This window comes from Pinus tabuliformis, chromosome 3_2 (genome assembly GCF_031772625.1).
Source record: "Pinus tabuliformis cultivar Carrire ecotype Pingquan chromosome 3_2, CPIR1, whole genome shotgun sequence".
Lineage (NCBI taxonomy): Eukaryota > Viridiplantae > Streptophyta > Pinopsida > Pinales > Pinaceae > Pinus > Pinus tabuliformis.
This window is the reverse complement of record NC_142302.1, coordinates 1,261,689,756-1,261,711,522: the sequence shown is the minus strand read 5'-3', so window position 1 is coordinate 1,261,711,522 and position 21,767 is coordinate 1,261,689,756.

Here is a 21,767-nt window from a genome sequence, read left to right as displayed (position 1 = left end):
CTGTGTTTCCGCTTGTTTATTGATGCTGACTTGCTGTTCCAAAAACAAAATCCTATCTTCCTTTTCTTTAAGTAATAATTTAACCTCCACTGCTTTATCAATAGTTGCTGAAGCATACACACTTGCGATCTATGGGAGCATAGTTAGATTTTCTGATGCATCTGTAGTGGGGTCTTTCCAAAGAACATCCAGAGGTTCATCCTCGGGAGCGAGCACAACATCTAGTTTTCTTTTCTTTCTTTGCCTTCGGATGACAACTTTATGTTGAGAGCTATAAAACACATCTAGAGGAGGAATTTCCTCTATCCTTAGTACAATCTCAAATGAGGGGGCAACAGGAATGTGCTCCGTTTCCTGAGTATTGACAACCCTTTCTATTACCATTTCTGTGGTTGTTTCTTTTGGATTTGTTGATGGCTCTGTGCCCTATTCCTCTGTACTCAAAATCTTATTAAAGTTCTCCCATTCCCCTTCTAGATCAATTACAAGTGGCTTTGTTGGCTTTGTAAGAGGAGTAGGAACTTTAGCTTGTTTTGGGGACAAAGCCTGCTGATCAGGCTTTGCTGTAGATTGAGCTGTGTCTTTTATTGATTCCTCGCTTCTGCTATGTTCACTCTTGGATTGATCACCGAACTTTTCAGCTGATTCCTTTTCAGAACTTGTCTTGGAATTCTCTTTTGAACCTTCACTTATGCTAACATTGGGAGTAGGCTCCCTTATTGGTTCGATGATAAATTGGTCCAATGGGACCTTTGATAACCTCGACTTTCTGTAACTGTCAAACTTTTGGATATTTTCTTGGTCAAAAACAATTCGTGCTGTATGCAGGACCTCTCTGAAGGTGTTTTTTTGCAGAAAAACATCATCAAAGGGATCTTCTTCATGAGAAAATACTTGTATTTTAACCATTGTAGTAAAATTATTTACAACACCAAAGGGATCATATTGCCTCCCCGGGAATTTTGGTAGCCGTAAAAATAATGCATTATCAACTTCTTTGAAAGCATGACCTAAGTCATGCAATGAAAATTCTCCTCACACTACAGGAAATTGGGGCCAAATGGCCTTCTTGGAATCTTTCAAAACCTTGCTCATTCCCCCACACCACAGGTCTGATAGGCTATCTCCCTAGCCAACAGTTTGCCTGGGACGTAAAAAGGTAGCACATGTTTCTGCAATATGTGTGAGTCTATCACCACTCATACTTACCTCCTTTGCAAGTCTTAAGCCTCAGTTCTTCATGTCAAGCCTTGAAAATGAGAGAAAGCCCTTAAAAATCTCTAAAACTCTGGGCCCGCACTTTCTCTTAGCATTTCCTGCGGTCCCACACCCACTGGTCATGTCCCCTGCGAACCTTCCCACTCTGTCTCTAAAGGAATGGGTGCAGACCCCTGTAAAAGTAAAAAAGGCGGAAGTTTATTCTTAAAAACTCACTTTGAGTAATTTCTGGAAGCTTCTAGAGGGAATCTTGAGGTGGCAAGTTCGCTCCTTGGTGGTTCATGCATCCCATTATGAAAGGAGCTAACCCCTTGATGTGAGGAACTTATCCCTTTGAAGGAGGACTCTATCCCTTCATTGGTGGCCCTTGTAACTTCCTTCCTCTGCACTATAAAATGAGGCATTAGGCTGGTTACTAGGGAGGCTGAAAGCTGGATATTTTTGAGGGTAAATGCTGTTGGAATTTAGACTTCCTAATTGAGCTTGAGAGGAGAGAACATACCTTTTGATCCTATTGGGAAGAGTGTGAAGCTTGTCAAAGTAGAGGAGATTCTTGTCTGGATCTTGGGAGGAGCTTGTACAACATCAAGGCACCAAGGTTGTAAAGTTCTTCTTATTTTCAAAGTTAATACAATCAAGTTTATTTTTCTCAATAAGCTGTCTTTTATGGTTTATTTCATGGATTCCTTGATCACCATGATGAATATGATTTATTATATTGGCTATGCAGGTTTTATTTGATGTGTGCTTGTTTGTGTTTGCAGGTTCTTTAAAGGAAACTTGTTCGGATGGTCGAAGCGTGGCTGCCACAAACTAGCGTTGGACTTAGGGTAGGGTCTAAAACACCTCTTGGTTTTATTTATAAATTGCAATATTTAGAGAAAGGTAGATTTTCTTGTTTTTCTTGTCGCTAGATATCAGTTGATACTAGGGAGATCGGTCTTGTCCGCAAGAACGATTTATCCGGCCGACAAAATGGCAACTCCACTGGGGACTTGAATTTTGATTTTTTGCCTTTACTTTTACTTTGACTTGAGAAATTGTTTCTCTGTTTCTCGTTTTTTATTGATGTGTGTGGGATTGGGTAGGTTTTTAGATTGTGAATTATTTTCTGTTTTTTCACGTTTTTGAGAGAGGACCGCACGTGCTGTTTGTAACACAGTGTGGACATCCCCGCACTGTTTCTTTACTACACAGTGCGGTATCGCACCTGGTTATATCGGGGGCCTGCGGACCCTGTCAAAATTTTGAAAAACCTAAATCTTTTTCATCCAGTTAAGCTTAGGATTTGTTTATGTTGTTTAGCCTCTGCCCAGATCTGCATGTGTCTTGTCAGAAACTTCTTGTGAGTGAATTCTATTGGCATTTTGGTTTTAGGTGATTTTCTAGAAGTTTTGCGTGCCTGGCTTGATTTTCATTTGGTCTTTGTAGTAACTCAGAGATTAGAAGCCTAAGAAACCTCAGCTTCCCTGGTCTTTTTGGTCTTCTTGATGAGTCAGACTAATTTGTGAAATCTGCCTGTGGTGAGAAATTGATCTCTTGTTCTCTTTGCAACGCTTTGAATGAACTTGGTGGAAAGTTTTGAATTTCATTTTTAAAAAAAGAAACATAGCTGGGTGTTTTTTGAGTAATTTGTTATTCTGAACGAATTAGTCCTTAGTTTGCTGATAACTAAGTAAAACATCCTCAAAAAGAAACTTTTCGAGCTTTTACTTCAATTAGGTTTTTAGAAATTTTTAGATTACAAGATAGTTTTTCATAGCTTGGAGTGTTTTCTAGGGATTTTATAATCTCTTTTGGAAGAAGTTGTTTTCTGTAGTTTTTGATTGTTGAAAAAGAAAGGGATTTTTTCGTGAGCATAATTAGTAGTCTCATTTTTGAGTTTATTGAAAAAGACAAAAAAAAATTCTTTTCATTTATATGTTGAAGAAAGATTTGTTTTCAAAGAATTGCATTCTCAACTCTTTCTTTAGCTAGAAATTCATTGAAGAAAAATGATTCTTTATCATCTTAGGTGCATTTTTATTGTTTTGGAGTCGAGTCTTCACACCATAAAGTTTCATCTCCATACCTTTTGACTTAAGAAACAACCATAAAAATAACACTTAAAGTAAAATTTGATCTAGCTGTTAACACCCAGGTTGTTCCCTATGACTCCCAAGGGAATACGGCCGGGGTAACCACTGACCAATCTTTGGATCACGGTTTCTAGCCAAACTGTGATCAGAGAGGGCTCTCTCTTTATGATTTGTCTCTGTTATGATGATGTTTTAGGCTAGATATTATGCTCAGGTTTTGGTTTATGTTCTTTGGTTGAAGGATCTCTTTCAGGTCTTACAATATAGTGTTTAGATAGTGAAATACCATTGGGCAATGGAGTCTGGAGTAATGCAGTGATTTGATATGCTGGACTGATGGTGTTTAACTGCAAGGCCTATTGTGTATTTTAACAAACAAAATTAGTTTAAATGGTGATGGATGCCAACCAACAGAAAGCAATTAAGAATTTTCTATTAAGCTGGTGAGGTGAAGGTGAGCACGCTGCACAGGAGCAAAACTTGAATTCCTGTGACAAAGGCCACTGTGAAAGGTATATTCTGAAAGTGCAGCAGTTAAGAATTACACTTATCTAGATTAAACCTGAAGAAAACATTCATAAACAACACAGATTGAACTCAGGGTATCCAGTGGATAAATCCTGAAAGTTATTCTTTTTCTTCGTTGCTTAGTATTGGAAATCAGATATCATGTATGGATTCTAACAAACAACATAATTGACAAAGAGAGTTACAGAGACTTATTGTATGGTAAAATACACAGGAATCTAGCAGTTGTCAACAGGCACCAGAACGCATTCAGCACTTCAGAACTCCGAGAAATTCCATCACTTTCTTTATTAAACTTTCGAAAGGATTACAGTATAAGAACTTCTTTTTGAGAAATCAACAACAACCCTTGCAATCTCATGCGAAGGGGACTTTATAGGAATGTGTATACAAAATATCTCAGGCATTGAGTCATCTGAGAGAGAAAAATATCTTCATTACTACGTTCAGAAAGTAGACAAGAAGTTATTACAACTTTGAATGCAGCGTAAATGCTCTTTATGTCTGTCAGAGGATTGTTTTGACTTTTGAGAGTCACTGAGTCGGTTGCATCACTCTGTTTTAATTCTGGAAATACGCATTTACTTTTGGCCGCGCAGTGCATTCTCGGGTTTGCCAGCTGTGATCTTCTTTTTCTGCTTTGTTGGCTGCTACATCCGCTAAGTTGGCTCAGCTTTGATTTATGCTGTATGCTGACTTTGCTGAACTGTGTTTTTTATAAAAATTTGTAAAAAACAGAAATTGGTGAATGCCTTACTGCTTATAAAATTCTCTATATTGCATCTGTCCACCATTCCTGTGTAGGGAGCTGATGCCTGAGGATGGCCTCCATTGTCTCTTCTGCTTCTGTATATTTGAAAAAATTTGGGGCCACATCAAACAAGTGATTAATTTCATTCATTATAAAAAATAGGTTTTCTATTTTACCATAAAAAACCTGCCCTGTAATAGGCCCTGTATCTTCTGAAGTGCTGGCCTTCTCATTGATCTGTGCTGAGGCAAAAACATTTACTCTTTTAGCATACTGTTCATGGGTGAATAATTTCCCTCCGCTGTTCAGTAAGCTAGGGAGTCCTCTACTATGCAATACCTGAAATTTCTCCATGAACCTGTTCACCTCTGTCTGCATATCCTGGGTTCTTCTGTCCAATGTCTGTACCAGATTTCTAAGAGTAAGAACCCTCTTGATCAGTTGAATAGTCTCAGTTCTATTTGTGATTCCAATGGTGGCTAACTGAGAGCTTGTTTTGTGGTTAAGCACATTGATCATTCTTGTAGCAACTTCAGGCATATTTCCTAATAAGGCTCTTGATGCTCGGACTTCCTTCTGTGCCTTTGGGATGAGCTCTAGTTGCTCATGGATTGTCTCAATATATGGCCATTGGTTGGTGATGGATTGGCCAATATTGGACCATATCATTGCTCTGATCTCAGATATGATTTTATCTAGCTTGAGCTCATTCTCAAGTTCCTTGATCCTATCTTTAAGGGCTTTGATTTCCTTGGCCTTTTCTCCCACCTCTCTTTTTGTCTTATCATGCCTTTCATTGACCTTGGCCAGCTTATCTCTGGTTTCATGCAGCTCTGTCATCTGAGCTTCCAAGATTTGTATTTCATTCTTTAATTTCTGCATGTCTAGAGTGTGTGCCTGTTCGGTACTTGTAGGTGCTGCTGAAGTGGATGTAGCTGTTTGTTCAGCTTGTTGAAGTGGAGGCACAGTGGTAGGAGCAGCATCCTAAAGATTGATGACTTGAGGAGGAGGCTGAGAAGTCTGACCCTCTTGTCTTTGCTTTAGTGCTGCTTGTAAGGCCGCTTGAGTAGCCTCAGACTCTCCTAATTTCTCTTGTGTTTGCAGGAGCTGCTTATATATAGTTATTAGCAAATCTGTGGCATCCTTTTCCATCCTCTGTTGGGCTACCTCATCTGTTTGGGGGTGAATGGTAGCTGGGAGCTTGACTTTCTTCCTTAATGCAGCCATGTCAGCATCCCTCAACTTCAATAGTTCCTGTATCCCTTTGATGTCATTGGGGTTATGCCCAATTTCCACGATGATGTCTTCTAGGGATCTTATCCTGTTGTCTTTGGCTTGAGATGAAGCCCTCTCCAATTCTAGTTGAGAGGCCGTAGCATTCAGGCTGCTTGTTAATTTGTAATTCTCCAAAGTCTTGTCTGCCAAGGAAGCATACACCATTTCACCAGTTTGCTTATGCAGCTCAATTTTGTCCATTGGGTGGATGTCCTTGGCCAGGACCTCTAGATTAGTCCTGAGATAATCTGCAGTAGATTGTGGCTGGAGCGCTGTGGGTATGAAGTGACTCATAGTCAACTTGCCTTCTTGTACATCAAAGGCGGACATTAACCTTTGTTGATTAGAGGGAGCCAATTTCAACAAATGGTTATATAATTTGATCTTCATGGGTTCACCTCGCCTCTTCATATCTATAAACTGTTGCTTGATGCCCACCTCTCCTTCCCTCTGCTGGCTGGAGGAAGTGACCTCTCCTCCCATAATCTTGTCTTGTTCTTGGTGGAAGGAACTGACCGAGGCCTCCCTGCTGGGTGGGTCCATACCCATTGCCTGTCTGATTGCTGCATCTTCCTCAGGGAAATCATTTAATCTCTGTCTTTTTTCCTCTTGGTTGATGGATGAGGTCATGGGAGTTTCTCTGTCCCTTTTTCTACTTAGGTCCTCTTTCTGTGGGGTTTGAAGGACCGAGGCATCAGTAATGATTTCAGGCCTTGAATGTTCCACATTTTGGGCCTGCTGCTCAGTGGTAGTTGGGGTATCTACCCCTTTTTCCTGTTGCAAGGGCTGCTGTGTTTCAGATTGCCCTTCTCTTTGCTGCTGTTGCTGTTTTTGTTGTTGCTGCTACTGCTGCTCCTGCTCTGCCTGTTCTTTCTCTCGCTGCTCTGGCTCTATCTCCATCTCCTGTTCTTTTCCCTTCTCTGATATCTTTCCAGCAACTCTTGTAGCTTGCTATTGGGCGGTTGAAGAGGATGCTGCTGCTCCAATTTGTATGCTTGGCAGTGAGCTGACCTGTGAATAAAGCTCAAGGTCAGCCATTTTCTTGAGGTTTCTTAGAGCTCTTTGATTAAGCTCTTCTTGAGTAACAACTTCTTCTAAAGTCCCTCTCCTCCATTTGCTTTGATTGGCATGTTTTTCTATGTGAGGGAGGCTGCAGTGATCATAGGCTGACAATTTGTATTTAAGCCTTCTCATGGTTATGAAGTTGTTGGGGTCATAGGGTTTCCATAAGAAACTGTATTTGAGACCAAGGCCCCCAAGCATTCTATCTGCCTCTTTCCACCCTTCATCCCTTTCGTTATAGAGGAAATGGCCAAGTTGATTTTTGACCTTTAGCTGTGCCTTCTTCCCTCTCCCTGAAAAGTGGAACATATCCACAAAGCCAAACTGCCTGAAATATTCTAAGGCAAATAACCTCATAGGCACAAATCTAGGTAGTCTATATGGGGGCAACTCACACCCATATATTCTGTTGACGGTGTGGTGTTGGTAGAAATACCAATCCCCAATACTGTATGCCTTTGATAAATGCAGGAGTCTTTGCATGTCATCTGTCAATCTGGGAGGAGGTGAGCCCAAGAGCAGAGTCAAGGCTGGATGGATGAAGAGATCGATGAACTCACAGTAGGTGTATGGAGAATAGCAAGTGAGGTGGAAAACAGAGGTCCAGTACACCACAGATCTCAGATTTCCCTGTCCATCTTCTCTCTTCATTGGGAAGGAGAACTTCTCATGCTGGAAGTATAGAAGCGAATGATATATGTAGGAAGTGTATTTAAATACCCTATCTCTTGATAGGTTCATCAACTGATCATGCATCTTGTCTGAGATGTATGTGGCATAGTCATAGCAGACTGGTTTTCTTCCTGGAGCAAACATGAGCATTATGTGTATAACCGTTTCATCTACACACTCCACTGAGTCATATCCCAGGATGGGACTGATCATGTCAACAAGGTCCAGGCCCAATTGGTTGAGGTAGACATAGTTGAAGGGAGGAGTTTGCACAGCATCAGATTTGATGAATAACTGGTTAAGCTTTGTAATCTGTGCCTCTGTTATTCTGGTTCCCTGTACTATCAAATCAACTAGTGATAGAGGGACCAGCTTCTTATCTATTTTGAACTGCAGCATCTCCCTGATGGCTTCAGGGGTAATGAGAAACAGAATTGTGCCTGAAGAATCAAGCACTACCCTCTGGGATGCATCATAATACTCAGCACATAGGTGGATGATTTCTGGGAATTGGTTGACCTGAGGTAGCTTGAAGATTGGGAGAGAGGAATCCCAAATTCCCAAGATGTATGTCCCATTCTGATGTTTGATTTTAATTTCATTTAGTATTTGGAGATGAAACCTGCTCTTGCTTAGCATTTCTTCTGATATGTTATAGTCTAAGTCAGCTAATGCTTTCCAGCCCAATGCTTTGTGAGGGGGATTCAGAGGAGCTACATTGAGGGCTATAGGAGCCACAGGGGGATCCATGTTCTTCTTAGGATTCTGTTTTTTAAGGACTGGTGTTACTATGCAGAGTAACACAAACAGTGCTTTTTCTGAGGAAAATGAGAATTTCTGAGGAGAAAGAGTGAATGGGAAAGGTTGCAGCAGTTGAAATACTGCCTTTGAGCTTAATAATGAGTTGCAGAACCGAGGAGAGTTTGCTTTTGAGGTGAATTTGCTTTTTGTGGGTAATTGGCTCACGATTGCGCGAACCAGTGATAAATTTACGTTCAATTTGCCCAAAGTAGCCTTGTGGACGTGTGGTGGCAGCTCTGGTTCGGTATAAATGCTGTTTCAGTGGACTTTAATGGTGGATTTCAAGTATGGAGGTCTGTTACTAAGCTATACCCGAAATTCAGTGAAAATGGACTTACATAGTGCAAACGAAGAATACCTGTGGAATCTGGTTGGTTAAGACTTGCTAATGCTTGAAGGATGGACGTTCTGGCGGTCTGGCAGTCTTTCCCACGGCTGGTGCAGGTTTGAACGTAAAATTGCATGCAGAACAGACAACAAAGCTTTTGCCAAAAATAACAAAAAACACGACTTTTTGGCCCAAATATAGATTTTGGTGACTTTGGCGCGCTTTTGTGCTGACGTCAGCATGACGTCATAGGTGGGGTCAGGGTCGGATGACGTCAGCAGGACGTCATCCGGCCAGGTGGCGGGCTTTGATTGGTCCAGGGGATAGTGAGATGGCAGGACAAGTGGACCAGTGGTTGAGCGGAAGGATGATGCGACGACGTACCTGGGGGTGACGTGGGGTGACGGAGCAGTGACGTGGTGATGAGGTAATACAAGCGGAAATGATAAAACCGGAAACCGCGGCGGTTTCATATCGCACCGCCTACGGTACGGTGGCGGTAAGTGTCAGTGGTACCTCCGATGGGCTGTGGAGGGGACGCGTGGCTGCCGCATGACGTAGCCAAAATACGGCCGTCGGGAGATATCTTTCGGGCAGCGGATCGGCTCCGATGCTGTGGTGGCCGTCGGATCTGGAGGAGCAAGATCTAATGGTTGTCGGAAGCTTGATGTGACAAGTGGTTAGGAGAGATAAGGATCGGACGTCGGAAAGGGTCCGCTGTGACCAGAGCCGTCGGATCTAGAGGCGTTCGATCAGACGGTCATCGGGAGGGTGAAATGATAGACAGGTACGGGGAGGGGCGGAGGTTTATTTTAGTATTTTTTCTGGGGATCTGCGCACTGGAGGAAACTTTAGTATAGTGGGTTTTCGCGATTTTATTTGAAATGCACCCGCCCTTTAGACTTAAGAAAGAAGGAAATGTTGGTTTTTCAAGGTTTTTTTTAGCCATTTTGAAGCGGGTAAGGGTAGAAACTAGGCTTTTAGGGGTTTTTTTCATGTGCAAATGGGGGTCAAAGAGTGAGGAAATGGATTTGTAAAAGGGAAGGGCGATTTAGCTTAGGTTTATCAAGATGACCAGGTGTCATCTGATCCCTAACATGTAACTTATTGGTTATAATACCAAGGGGTGGGTATTTATATAAGATTTGGGGTTTATACACCATGGTGTTAGTATTAATAGGGGAAAGGTAATATAGGGGATTTACATAGTAGAATTAGAGTTAATATGAATGAGAGAAGGGAATGGGAAACCATTAAGTTTATGTGAAACAAACTTGGTTTTAAGAGTAGATCAAAATGAAAATATTTTTAGACAAGAAATGTGGCTTCTAAAGATTAAGAACCACCATGAAAACACAATTTCTTCCATGAATCTCAACTGATGGGGGAATGTTAGAAATGAAATGAGAGGGGAATGAGGGAGATTAGTCATGCTTCCTGCTGCAACTTGATGAAGAAGGACACCTTTGTCAATTAATTGACTTTGCTTTGATGCACATAGTTATCACACCTGCCATGGTAGGGATAACCTTTCTGCAACCCCAACTACTTACCCAGATACTTGCCTAGCATCTTTTATTTCTTCTTGGAGGGTGCACTTGGACTTGCAGACCCTTACTTGCCTTTTCTTTTCTTTGGCTTTTTCTTTGTAATTGCTATCTATTTCTACCCTTATCTCTTCCAAGGTCCTAGATTAAGTTGTTGGGAGCCTTTCTTCTCTACCTGAACTACTTGTCTGCCAAGATTAAGCAGTTTGGACAGACTCCTTTCTCTATTCTATAACTGAAAATTGAAAACATGGTATGATCTAGATTAGGCTGTTGGATCATCCACCAAAATTGAAACAAGGCCATCAAAATTGAAACAAGGAGAAGCTCTTTACACACTTTGTCTCCTCTAGGAAATATGGAATCTTTGGATAATCAAAGCTGAGCATATTTGGACTTTCCCATGTCAATCATGAAATATGAAACCTATTGGTATAGGTAGCTAACAGTGGCTCCACATGGGGATGGTTTTTCACTTGAAAGACCAAGAACAGCAGGTCAGATTGCCTTGGCCATCGGCTATTTTTACCAATCTTTGAAGTTTTCTGTTTTGAACTGTCAAAATTGTATGCTTCTCTTCTTGGTAAACCTCTGATTCTTTTTCACTTTTTGCTGATAATTAATAACACTTGAGAAACTGCATCTAACAATTAAACAGAAAGTAATATATACATTTGGGTATGTACAATGGAAATTCATGCTGTGCTTAGGGATGATATTCAAAGTAGTGCTTCAGCATCCTACCATTCACAGGACCTTCATCCAAGTCAGTTTCACTAAGACTTTTTAGGAAGTAGGTGTTGTTACCTTGTACTGCTTGGACAACAAATGGTCCTCTCCATAAGGAATCAAATTTTCCATGTTTTCCTTTTTCTTCTCTTCTTGCATCCCACTTGAGGACTTTATCACCAATATTGAAATTTTCTGCTTTGGTTCTCCTGTCAAAGGCCTTCTTTAATTTTTCTTGTAACCCCTGAACTCTGCTGAAAACCTGATCTCTAGTTTGCTGCAGACATATGATTTGATTTATCCTTCTTTGCATATCATTTGGTTCGGCTTGGTTTTCTTGAAGAAGCTTCATAACAGGCACTCCTATTGATGAGGGAAATTTGGCTTCTAGTCCATAAACCAACTCATATGGGCTGGTCCCAATTGATCTTTTGGTTGTTAGTCTATCTGCCCATAAGGCATTGACTAGTTTCTTGTGCCAATTCTTTTTGTTTTCTTCCAGCACCTTTTTTATGATGTTCACCAGGCTCTTGTTAGATGATTCAGCTAGGCCATTTCCTTGGGGATAGTATGCAGTAGAGTGACCCAAAGTAATATGATATTTGTGGCAAAAATTTACCATCTTTTTGGATCTGAAAGCAGCAGCATTGTCTGTTATTATTTTGTCAGGACAACCAAACCTAGCCAGTATGTTGTTTTCCAAAAACTGAATGATTACTGAGTCATTTGCTTGTCTGCATGGGGCAGCTTCAATCCATTTGGTGAAGTAGTCTGTGGCTGTCAAAATCCATCTATGTTGGCATGAAGATGAGGGATGAATTTCCCCAATGAAATCCAAGCCCCATTGTTGAAAAGGTCTCTCTGTTGCAATGGGTCTTAGGGGGAGTGGCAGCAACTGTCTTTTGCCCTCAAACACTTGGCATTTGTGGCATGAGGTTGTGAGTTTCTTGACATCAGAGAACATGGTGGGCCAGTAATAACCAGCCCTCAGTATTTTGTCCACAGTGGACTTCCAGTACAAATGTCCACCACAGTCTCCTGCATGAAAATCTTGCATGATATTGTTAGTTTCATTTTCCATTAAACAGTGCAGCAATATACCTTCATGGTTTTTCCAAAGTAAATTTCCATCCATCACACAAAATCTAGATGTTTTCATTTTTAGGAACCTACACTTCGTTCTGGACAGTCCTGGGGGAGCGCACAGGTTTTGTAACACATAACAGATATCAGAGTACCAAGGGGATTGTTCAAAGGCTACATTGATCTTTGGAGTCGCCAGCTCTGTTTCACTGTCCAGCTGATTGATATCTAGGGCTTGGAAATTTGCTTCTGTCATTAACTTGGCCAGACCTTGCCCTTTTATTAGCTTTGTAGGTTTAATCTGAATATCAAATTCTAGTATGTTTGCAATCCATTTTCCTCTTCTGCCCTCCAAATTCTCTTGGGTGAGAATGTCTTTAACAATAGGGCTTGGCACATAAGCTATAACATGGGAATAAAGAATATAAATCCTAAAATCCTTGATTGCTTTGACTAGAGCATAAGCTTGCTTTTCCATGATTTGATACTTCAAAGGTGCATCTCTAAGAGCTTTACTAAAGAAAGCAATCGGCTTCTCATTTCCTTGGTCATCCTTTTGTAATAAAACAGCAGCTATGGTGTGCTCAGAGGCAAAGGAGAAAATTACAAAATCTCTGTCAAATTGAGGATTGGTCAGGACTGGAGTTTGAGTGAGGGCCAGTTTTATACTCTCAAAGGCTTGCTTGGCTTCAACAGTCCACTTGACCTTTGAATCTTTTTTCAGCATGTTGTTTAGTAATCTGATTAGCTCTGCTAAGTTTGGGATAAACCTCCTTAAAAAATTGATTTTTCCCAAGAATCCTTGTAATTCTTTAACATTTCTTGGGTGGGGCATTTGTAGGATAGCTTGTATCTTGTCTGGGTCAATTCTAATGCCATCCTTTGAGATGATGTGTCCTAATAGTTTACCTTCTTCCAAACCAAATAGAGACTTTTTGGGATTCAAGGAAATTCCATATTTCCTGCATTTTATGAAGATCTGTTTTAAATGTTTTATGTGTTCTTGGTCTGATTTTAAAAAAGGTGTTAGGTCATCTAGATAAATGACTAAAAAGTCATGAATTTCTTTGGCAAAGGCAATGTCCATGGCTCTTTGAAAGGTTGCCCCTGCATTTTTCAATCCAAAAGGCATTTTTACATATTTGAAAGTTCCCCATGGGGTAGTGAATGCAGTCTTGTCTTGATCATCAGGGTGTACCAATATTTCATTGAAGCCTGAAAATCCATCCAGTAATGAGATCCTTGAGGCCCCTACCACCCTTTGAAGAATGTGATCCATCTTGGGTAAGGGGTAATTATCTTTGAGGGATACTTGGTTGAGATTCTTCAAGTCCACACAGAGCCTAATTTCACCAGTCTTCTTTCTTGTAGGGACTAAGTTGGAGATCCATTCAGAGAATCTGATTGGTGCTATGATGCCTGCCTTGAACATTTTTTGTACCTCTTGTTCCATTGCTGGGAGAAGCATAGGATTGATTCTCCTCAATTTTTGTTTAAAGGGCTTTTGATTAGGTTTGAGAGGGATGGTGTGCTGGATAACAGAGGTATTATAGGACTTTAGATCCTCATAACTCCATGCAAAGACATCTTGGAACTCTTTGAAGAGGTCAATGTATTTAGGCTTTTGGTCAGGAGGTAGAGATGCTGATAATTTGATTATTTTGGGTTTGTCAAATGTACCTATGTTGCATTCTTCAATGGCTACATTCAAGGGCTGCATTTTTGGTTTTCTAGGGATATCATTTGAATCAAATATGTCTTCTAATGGAGTAAGGCCCGTTGGAAGAAAATTGTCCTTCAGTTCCATGATTTCCTCTTCAGCATAAGCTACTTCTTCTCCACTGATTTGGTGAATTAGCTGAATGGTTTCCTTGTTGAAGATAGTTGGGTTCAGCATTTGCTTTGCTGTTCTAGGTGATATTGGATGATTGATTTCTTGAAACTGTATTTGTGATTGACTTGCTGTCTCAAGTATTTGTGATTAACTTGCTGTCTCAAGTATTTGTGATTGACTTGCTGTCTCAATGTCAATATTTAATCCTGCAAATTCATGTTGCAGAGTCAAGAAGTGGTTTATTTGTTTGTCATTTTCAAATACTTGCCAATCCTTAACATTATTTGGAATAGAGGGTCTGTGTTTCACCTCAGCTGTAAAACAATGATGAGCCTCAAAAGGAAGTTTACAGGTACTTGCAAAGGTGGCCAAACTGTGAGCATGCAGATTGTGGGATCTGGAAATCTTAGTGATTTGGAACTCTGAGAATAGGTTTAGCACCTCAGCTACTGCGGACCTATAAGTCCTTAGTCTTTTGTCATTTGTAACAAAATTTCCCTTTATTTGTTGAATAACTAAATCTGAATCACCCATGATTGAGACTTTCATGACCTGTAGGGATTTTATTAACTTGAGACCTAATAGAAGAGCCTCATATTCAGCCATGTTGTTAGTGCATTTAAAGTTTAGTCTATAAGCTCTGCCTTCTGCATGACTATTTTCTTTATTGTGTACCCAAACTCCAGCTCCTGCCCCTAACTTGTTGACTGAGCCATCAAATTCAAGGAACCATAGTATATCTTGTTGTGGGGGAGGTTTGATGATCTGTTCATGGGCTGGTAGTGTGAGTAGCAATTGTGGTTTTTTCTTTATCTTGTCTTCTAGGACAGTCTCTGCTTCTGATTGGGTGTTCTTGACAGCTAGGGCAGCAGTAACATCTAGTGTTTGATTGACTCTTGTTTCATGGGTGGTAATGCTTTCATTTGAGTCTTGCTCTTGTATGAATATCTTGGTTTCAACCTCACATTTTGAGGGAGTAGTAGTGTCATTGAAGAGAATGTATGAGTCTATGTCTGAATGGACAGCATATATGGGAAATTTTTGAGGCTTTTCTTCACTGCTGACCATATATTTCATGAGTGTTCCTCTGTACAATCTTTTTGGTTGCCCAAAAACAGAGATAGTGGCATACGACATGTCTAATTGCAGGGAACCTTGAAGTTTAGCTCCCCAAGATCTTGATAACAGCATTCCATATTTGGGTGGAATATCAGCAACTACCACATCCATTAGGATTGTCTTGTTTGGGTATTGAACTAGGGACACACATAAATCTTTTATGAGACCTAGACATTTGACTTGGCTGGAGTAAAAGGAAAACAGGTCCTTATATGGTCTTGTTATGTCTAGGTTCAGCCTTTCCATGACAGCTTTTGGCATAAGATTGTGAGATGAACCTGAGTCAAACATTGCATTATGTAGTACTTTATCATGGATGTGTAAGCTGACATAAAAAGGCAATACTCCTACAACTACTGTTTTTCCATCCACTTCTGGACCAAACAGTAATTCAGGAGTGTCATCCAGCACGTTGACATCATCTTTGTTGCTAGTGAGTTGTAGAGATTTCTTGATCTGATGTTTATAGATGTCATGCTTGGCTAATTCCAAGAGGGGAATTGCTACTTTTAGTTTGCCTATTTCTGTACCTAAGTCAAAAGGTTTTTCAGATTGGGTTTTGGGGTTATGGATAACAGTCCTTTCTTTATTCATTGAGTCTTCTTGTTGGTTTTCATCTTGACTTTGAGACTTGCCCTTTTCACTCATCTCATGAGGAGCAGTATTTAGATTAGAGCAAGAGGATGAAGCTGCCAAGGGCTGCTGTTGTAGGGACAGTGGTTCAATGACTTCTTCAATAACCACTTCTTCTGTGGGTGAATTTGTTTTGTTATTAGGTTCTGTGGCTATGGTTATTTTTTACTGCTGTTTATCCTTTATCTTTTCAGGCTGATTTACATTCACCGTTCTGCTCCTTAGCTTGTACTGTTTGTGGACTTCATAGACAGCAGTATCATAGCCTTGTTTGAAGTCAAAGGATTCTCCTGATTTAGTTTGGAATAGTTTGATTTCCTCATCCTCTTGATCTTCTTGTGTTAGAAAAACTTGGCTTTTACCATCCAGACCTATTAAATTAATCTCAGGATCTTCATTGAGTTCATTAGATGTGGAAATCTCTGCATAGTTTTCTTGGAAAGGGGGTCTTATATCTTGGTCAGCATTGGGCTTGCCAATGGCGGGATTTTGATTTCTCCTAAAATTGGGATTTCTAGGAGGGTTGTTTTGTTGGGCTTCCCATGATGACTTTCTTTCAACAGATTCTACCCTGTCACCTAGTCTTTTCATACCAGAGAGTATTGCATCCAGCTTTTGATCAAAAGCTGAAGGTTCCTCTTTGTATGCAGTCCTCTTTTCCAACCTTGCCCTATTTCTTTTGGCAATCAGGTTAGCTTCAATAGTGACAGCAACTCTTTGGGCTTCTGCAAGGGTTGGAGGATCTCTTTCCTTCAACTGAAAGGCCATGTCAGGGTCAAAACCATCAGGGAATTTATACAAGGCAAGTCAGGGGGTGGTCTCAAAGTTTGCGGAATTGCATTATATACATTGTTAAATCTTGCAAAATACTCCAAAACAGTTTCTTGGGGACCTCTCTTGATAGTCTCATATTCCCCAAGTATGTGCAAAGGATCTTTCTTCTTTTCCCACCTAGTAGTAAAAGCTTGATACAGTTCATCAGGAGTTGTAATGGAGTTTGCATTCAGGGATCTAAACCAAGTTCTTACATCCCCAGTTAGGCTTTGAACAAACATTCTCATTCTGACACTGTCATCATCTATTTCATAGGTCTCAAAGTGGTCCTGCATCTTCTTAGCATGCTGAGCAGCTGTCAGAGGGCCATTGGAATCAAAATATGAGATTTTGGTTTGGTAGTCTTGGGGTAAAGCTGCAGCATTGGCTGGTATCTGCAGAGGTGCATACCTGTTAGCCATGTTTACAGGATTTAGAGGATTGATAGGGGCAGCTGGGAGAATTGGGACAGTGGGTATCACAGGGGTTACAAGTGAGGATGAACCTAGCGTGTTGGTCAATGGGGTATGTGCAATGGGTGAAGATGTGAGAAGGGGACTCTCAGATGTAGATGGTGAGCTAGGGGAATTAGGGGTAGATCGGAAAAGGACCTTGCATGGGGTAGGGATAAGGCTAGGGTGATCTGACTGTGGGGTCAAAACAACAGGCTGCTCCTGCCTATGATGCCTCCTGATGTTTCTAGGAATAGTATTCAGATTATCAACAATGATGGGTGGATTAGGGTCAGGATTAGCCCTAGTATGCCTTGGATTTTTCTTAGGAGCCAGTTTCTATATGTTTTTAGGATTTTGTAGGAAGTTTTGATCTGAAAGGAATGGACAAAGATTTTGAAACAGCTATATATTCTCAGGGCTAAGATGAAGATTCCCAAAACATCTCTTCCCTAAAACTGTTAAAGTAACACAGAAACAGATTAGAGGTGTCTTGACTGGCTTCAGGCTAGATAGTAGCTACGGAAGATATACAGTAATTGGAACAATCTCAAGCACTCCCCAGTGGAGTCGCCAATTATGTTAACACCCAGGTTGTTCCCTATGACTCCCAAGGGAATACGACCAGGGTAACCACTGACCAATCTTTGGATCACGGTTTCTAGCCAAACTATGATCAGAGAGGGCTCTCTCTTTATGATTTGTCTCTGTTATGATGATGTTTTAGGCTAGATATTATGCTCAGGTTTTGGTTTATGTTCTTTGGTTGAAGGATCTCTTTTAGGTCTTACAATATAGTGTTTAGATAGTGAAATACCATTGGGCAATGGAGTCTGGAGTAATGAAGTGATTTGATATGCTGGACTGATGGTGTTTAACTGCAAGGCCTATTGTGTATTTTTAACAAACAAAATTAGTTTAAATGGTGAAGGATGCCAACCAACAGAAAGCAATTAAGAATTTCCTATTAAATTGGTGAGGTGAAGGTGAGCACGTTGCACAGGAGCAAAACTTGAATTCTTGTGACAAAGGCCACTGTGAAAGGTATATTCTGAAAGTGCAGCAGTTAAGAATTACACTTATCTAGACTAAACTTGAAGAAAACATTCATAAACAACACAGATTGAACTCAGGGTATCCAGTGGATAAATCCTGAAAGTTATTCTTTTTCTTCGTTGCTTAGTATTGGAAATCAGATATCATGTATGGATTCTAACAAACAACATAATTGACAAAGAGAGTTACAGAGACTTATTGTATGGTAAAATAAACAGGAATCCAGCAGTTGTCAACAGGCACCAGAACGCATTCAGCACTTCAGAACTCTGAGAAATTCCATCACTTTCTTTATTAAACTTTCGAAAGGATTACAGTATAAGAACTTCTTTTTGAGAAATCAACAACAACCCTTGCAATCTCATGCGAAGGGGACTTTATAGGAATGTGTATACAAAATATCTCAGGCATTGAGTCATCTGAGAGAGAAAAATATCTTCATTACTACGTTCAGAAAGTAGACAAGAAGTTATTACAACTTTGAATGCAGCGTAAATGCTCTTTATGTCTGTCAGAGGATTGTTTTGACTTTTGAGAGTCACTGAGTCGGTTGCATCACTCTGTTTTAATTCTGGAAATACGCATTTACTTTTGGCCGCGCAGTGCATTCTTGGGTTTGCCAGCTGTGATCTTCTTTTTCTGCTTTGTTGGCCGCTACATCCGCTGAGTTGGCTCAGCTTTGATTTATGCTGTATGCTGACTTTGCTGAACTGTGTTTTTTATAAAAATTTGTAAAAAACAGAAATTGGTGAATGCCTTACTGCTTATAAAATTCTCTGTATTGCATCTGTCCACCATTCCTGTGTAGGGAGCTGATGCCTGAGGATGGCCTCCATTGTCTCTTCTACTTCTGTATATTTGAAAAAATTTGGGGCCACATCAAACAAGTGATTAATTTCATTCATTATAAAAAATAGGTTTTCTATTTTACCATAAAAAACCTACCCTGTAATAGGCCCTGTATCTTCTGAAGTGCTGGCCTTCTCATTGATCTGTGCTGAGGCAAAAACATTTACTCTTTTAGCATACTGTTCATGGGTGAATAATTTCCCTCCGCTGTTCAGTAAGCTAGGGAGTCCTCTACTCTGCAATACCTGAAATTTCTCCATGAACCTGTTCACCTCTGTCTGCATATCCTGGGTTCTTCTGTCCAATGTCTGTACCAGATTTCTAAGAGTAAGAACCCTCTTGATCAGTTGAATAGTCTCAGTTCTATTTGTGATTCCAATGGTGGCTAACTGAGAGCTTGTTTTGTGGTTAAGCACATTGATCATTCTTGTAGCAACTTCAGGCATATTTCCTAATAAGGCTCTTGATGCTCGGACTTCCTTCTGTGCCTTTGGGATGAGCTCTAGTTGCTCATGGATTATCTCAATATATGGCCATTGGTTGGTGATGGATTGGCCAATATTGGACCATATCATTGCTCTGATCTAAGATATGATTTTATCTAGCTTGAGCTCATTCTCAAGTTCCTTGATCCTATCTTTAAGGGCTTTGATTTCCTTGGCCTTTTCTCCCACCTCTCTTTTTGTCTTATCATGCCTTTCATTGACCTTGGCCAGCTTATCTCTGGTTTCATGCAGCTCTGTCATCTGAGCTTCCAAGATTTGTATTTCATTCTTTAATTTCTGCATGTCTAGAGTGTGTGCCTGTTCGGTACTTGTAGGTGCTGCTGAAGTGGATGTAGCTGTTTGTTCAGCTTGTTGAAGTGGAGGCACAGTAGTAGGAGTAGCATCCTCAAGATTGATGACTTGAGGAGGAGGCTGAGAAGTTTGACCCTCTTGTCTTTGCTCTAGTGCTGCTTGTAAGGCCGCTTGAGTAGCCTCAAACTCTCCTAATTTCTCTTGTGTTTGCAGGAGCTGCTTATATATAGTTATTAGCAGATCTGTGGCATCCTTTTCCATCCTCTGTTGGGCTACCTCATCTGTTTGGGGGTGAATGGTAGCTGGGAGCTTGACTTTCTTCCTTAATGCAGCCATGTCAGCATCCCTCAACTTCAATAGTTCCTGTATCCCTTTGATGTCATTGGGGTTATGCCCAATTTCCACGATGATGTCTTCTAGGGATCTTATCCTGTTGTCTTTGGCTTGAGATGAAGCCCTCTCCAATTCTAGTTGAGAGGCTGTAGCATTCAGGCTGCTTGTTAATTTGTAATTCTCCAAAGTCTTGTCTGCCAAGGAAGCATACACCATTTCACCAGTTTGCTTATGCAGCTCAATCTTGTCCATTGGGTGGATGTCCTTGGCCAGGACCTCTAGATTAGTCCTGAGATAATCTGCAGTAGATTGTGGCTGGAGCGCTGTGGGTATGAAGTGACTCATAGTCAACTTGCCTTCTTGTACATCAAAGGCGGACATTAACCTTTGTTGATTAGAGGGAGCCAATTTCAACAAATGGTTATATAATTTGATCTTCATGGGTTCACCTCGCCTCTTCATATCTATAAACTGTTGCTTGATGCCCACCTCTCCTTCCCTCTGCTGGCTGGAGGAAGTGACCTCTCCTCCCATAGTCTTGTCTTGTTCTTGGTGGAAGGAACTGACCGAGGCCTCCCTGCTGGGTGGGCCCATACCCATTGCCTGTCTGATTGCTGCATCTTCCTCAGGGAAATCGTTTAATCTCTGTCTTTTTTCCTCTTGGTTGATGGATGAGGTCATGGGAGTTTCTCTGTCCCTTTTTCTACTTAGGTCCTCTTTCTGTGGGGTTTGAAGGACCGAGGCATCAGTAATGATTTCAGGCCTTGAATGTTCCACATTTTGGGCCTGCTGCTCAGTGGTAGTTGGGGTATCTACCCCTTTTTCCTGTTGCAAGGGCTGCTGTGTTTCAGATTGCCCTTCTCTTTGCTGCTGTTGCTCTTTTTGTTGTTGCTGCTGCTGCTGCTCCTGCTCTGCCTGTTCTTTCTCTCGCTGCTCTTGCTCTATCTCCATCTCCTGTTCTTTTCCCTTCTCTGATATCTTTCCAGCAACTCTTGTAGCTTGCTGTTGGGCGGTTGAAGAGGATGCTGCTGCTCCAATTTGTATGCTTGGCAGTGAGCTGACCTGTGAATAAAGCTCAAGGTCAGCCATTTTCTTGAGGTTTCTTAGAGCTCTTTGATTAAGCTCTTCTTGAGTAACAGCTTCTTCTAAAGTCCCTCTCCTCCATTTGCTTTGATTGGCATGTTTTTCTATGTGAGGGAGGCTGCAGTGATCATAGGTTGACAATTTGTATTTAAGCCTTCTCATGGTAATGAAGTTGTTGGGGTCATAGGGTTTCCATAAGAAACTGTATTTGAGACCAAGGCCCCCAAGCATTCTATCTGCCTCTTTCCACCCTTCATCCCTTTCGTTATAGAGGAAATGGCCAAGTTGATTTTTGACCTTTAGCTGTGCCTTCTTCCCTCTCCCTGAAAAGTGGAACATATCCACAAAGCCAAACTGCCTGAAATATTCTAAGGCAAATAACCTCATAGGCACAAATCTAGGTAGTCTATATGGGGGCAACTCACACCCATATATTCTGTTGACGGTGTGGTGTTGGTAGAAATACCAATCCCCAATACTGTATGCCTTTGATAAATGCAGGAGTCTTTGCATGTCATCTGTCAATCTGGGAGGAGGTGAGCCCAAGAGCAGAGTCAAGGCTGGATGGATGAAGAGATTGATGAACTCACAGTAGGTGTATGGAGAATAGCAAGTGAGGTGGAAAACAGAGGTCCAGTACACCACAGATCTCATATTTCCCTGTGCATCTTCTCTCTTCATTGGGAAGGAGAACTTCTCATGCTGGAAGTATAGAAGCGAATGATA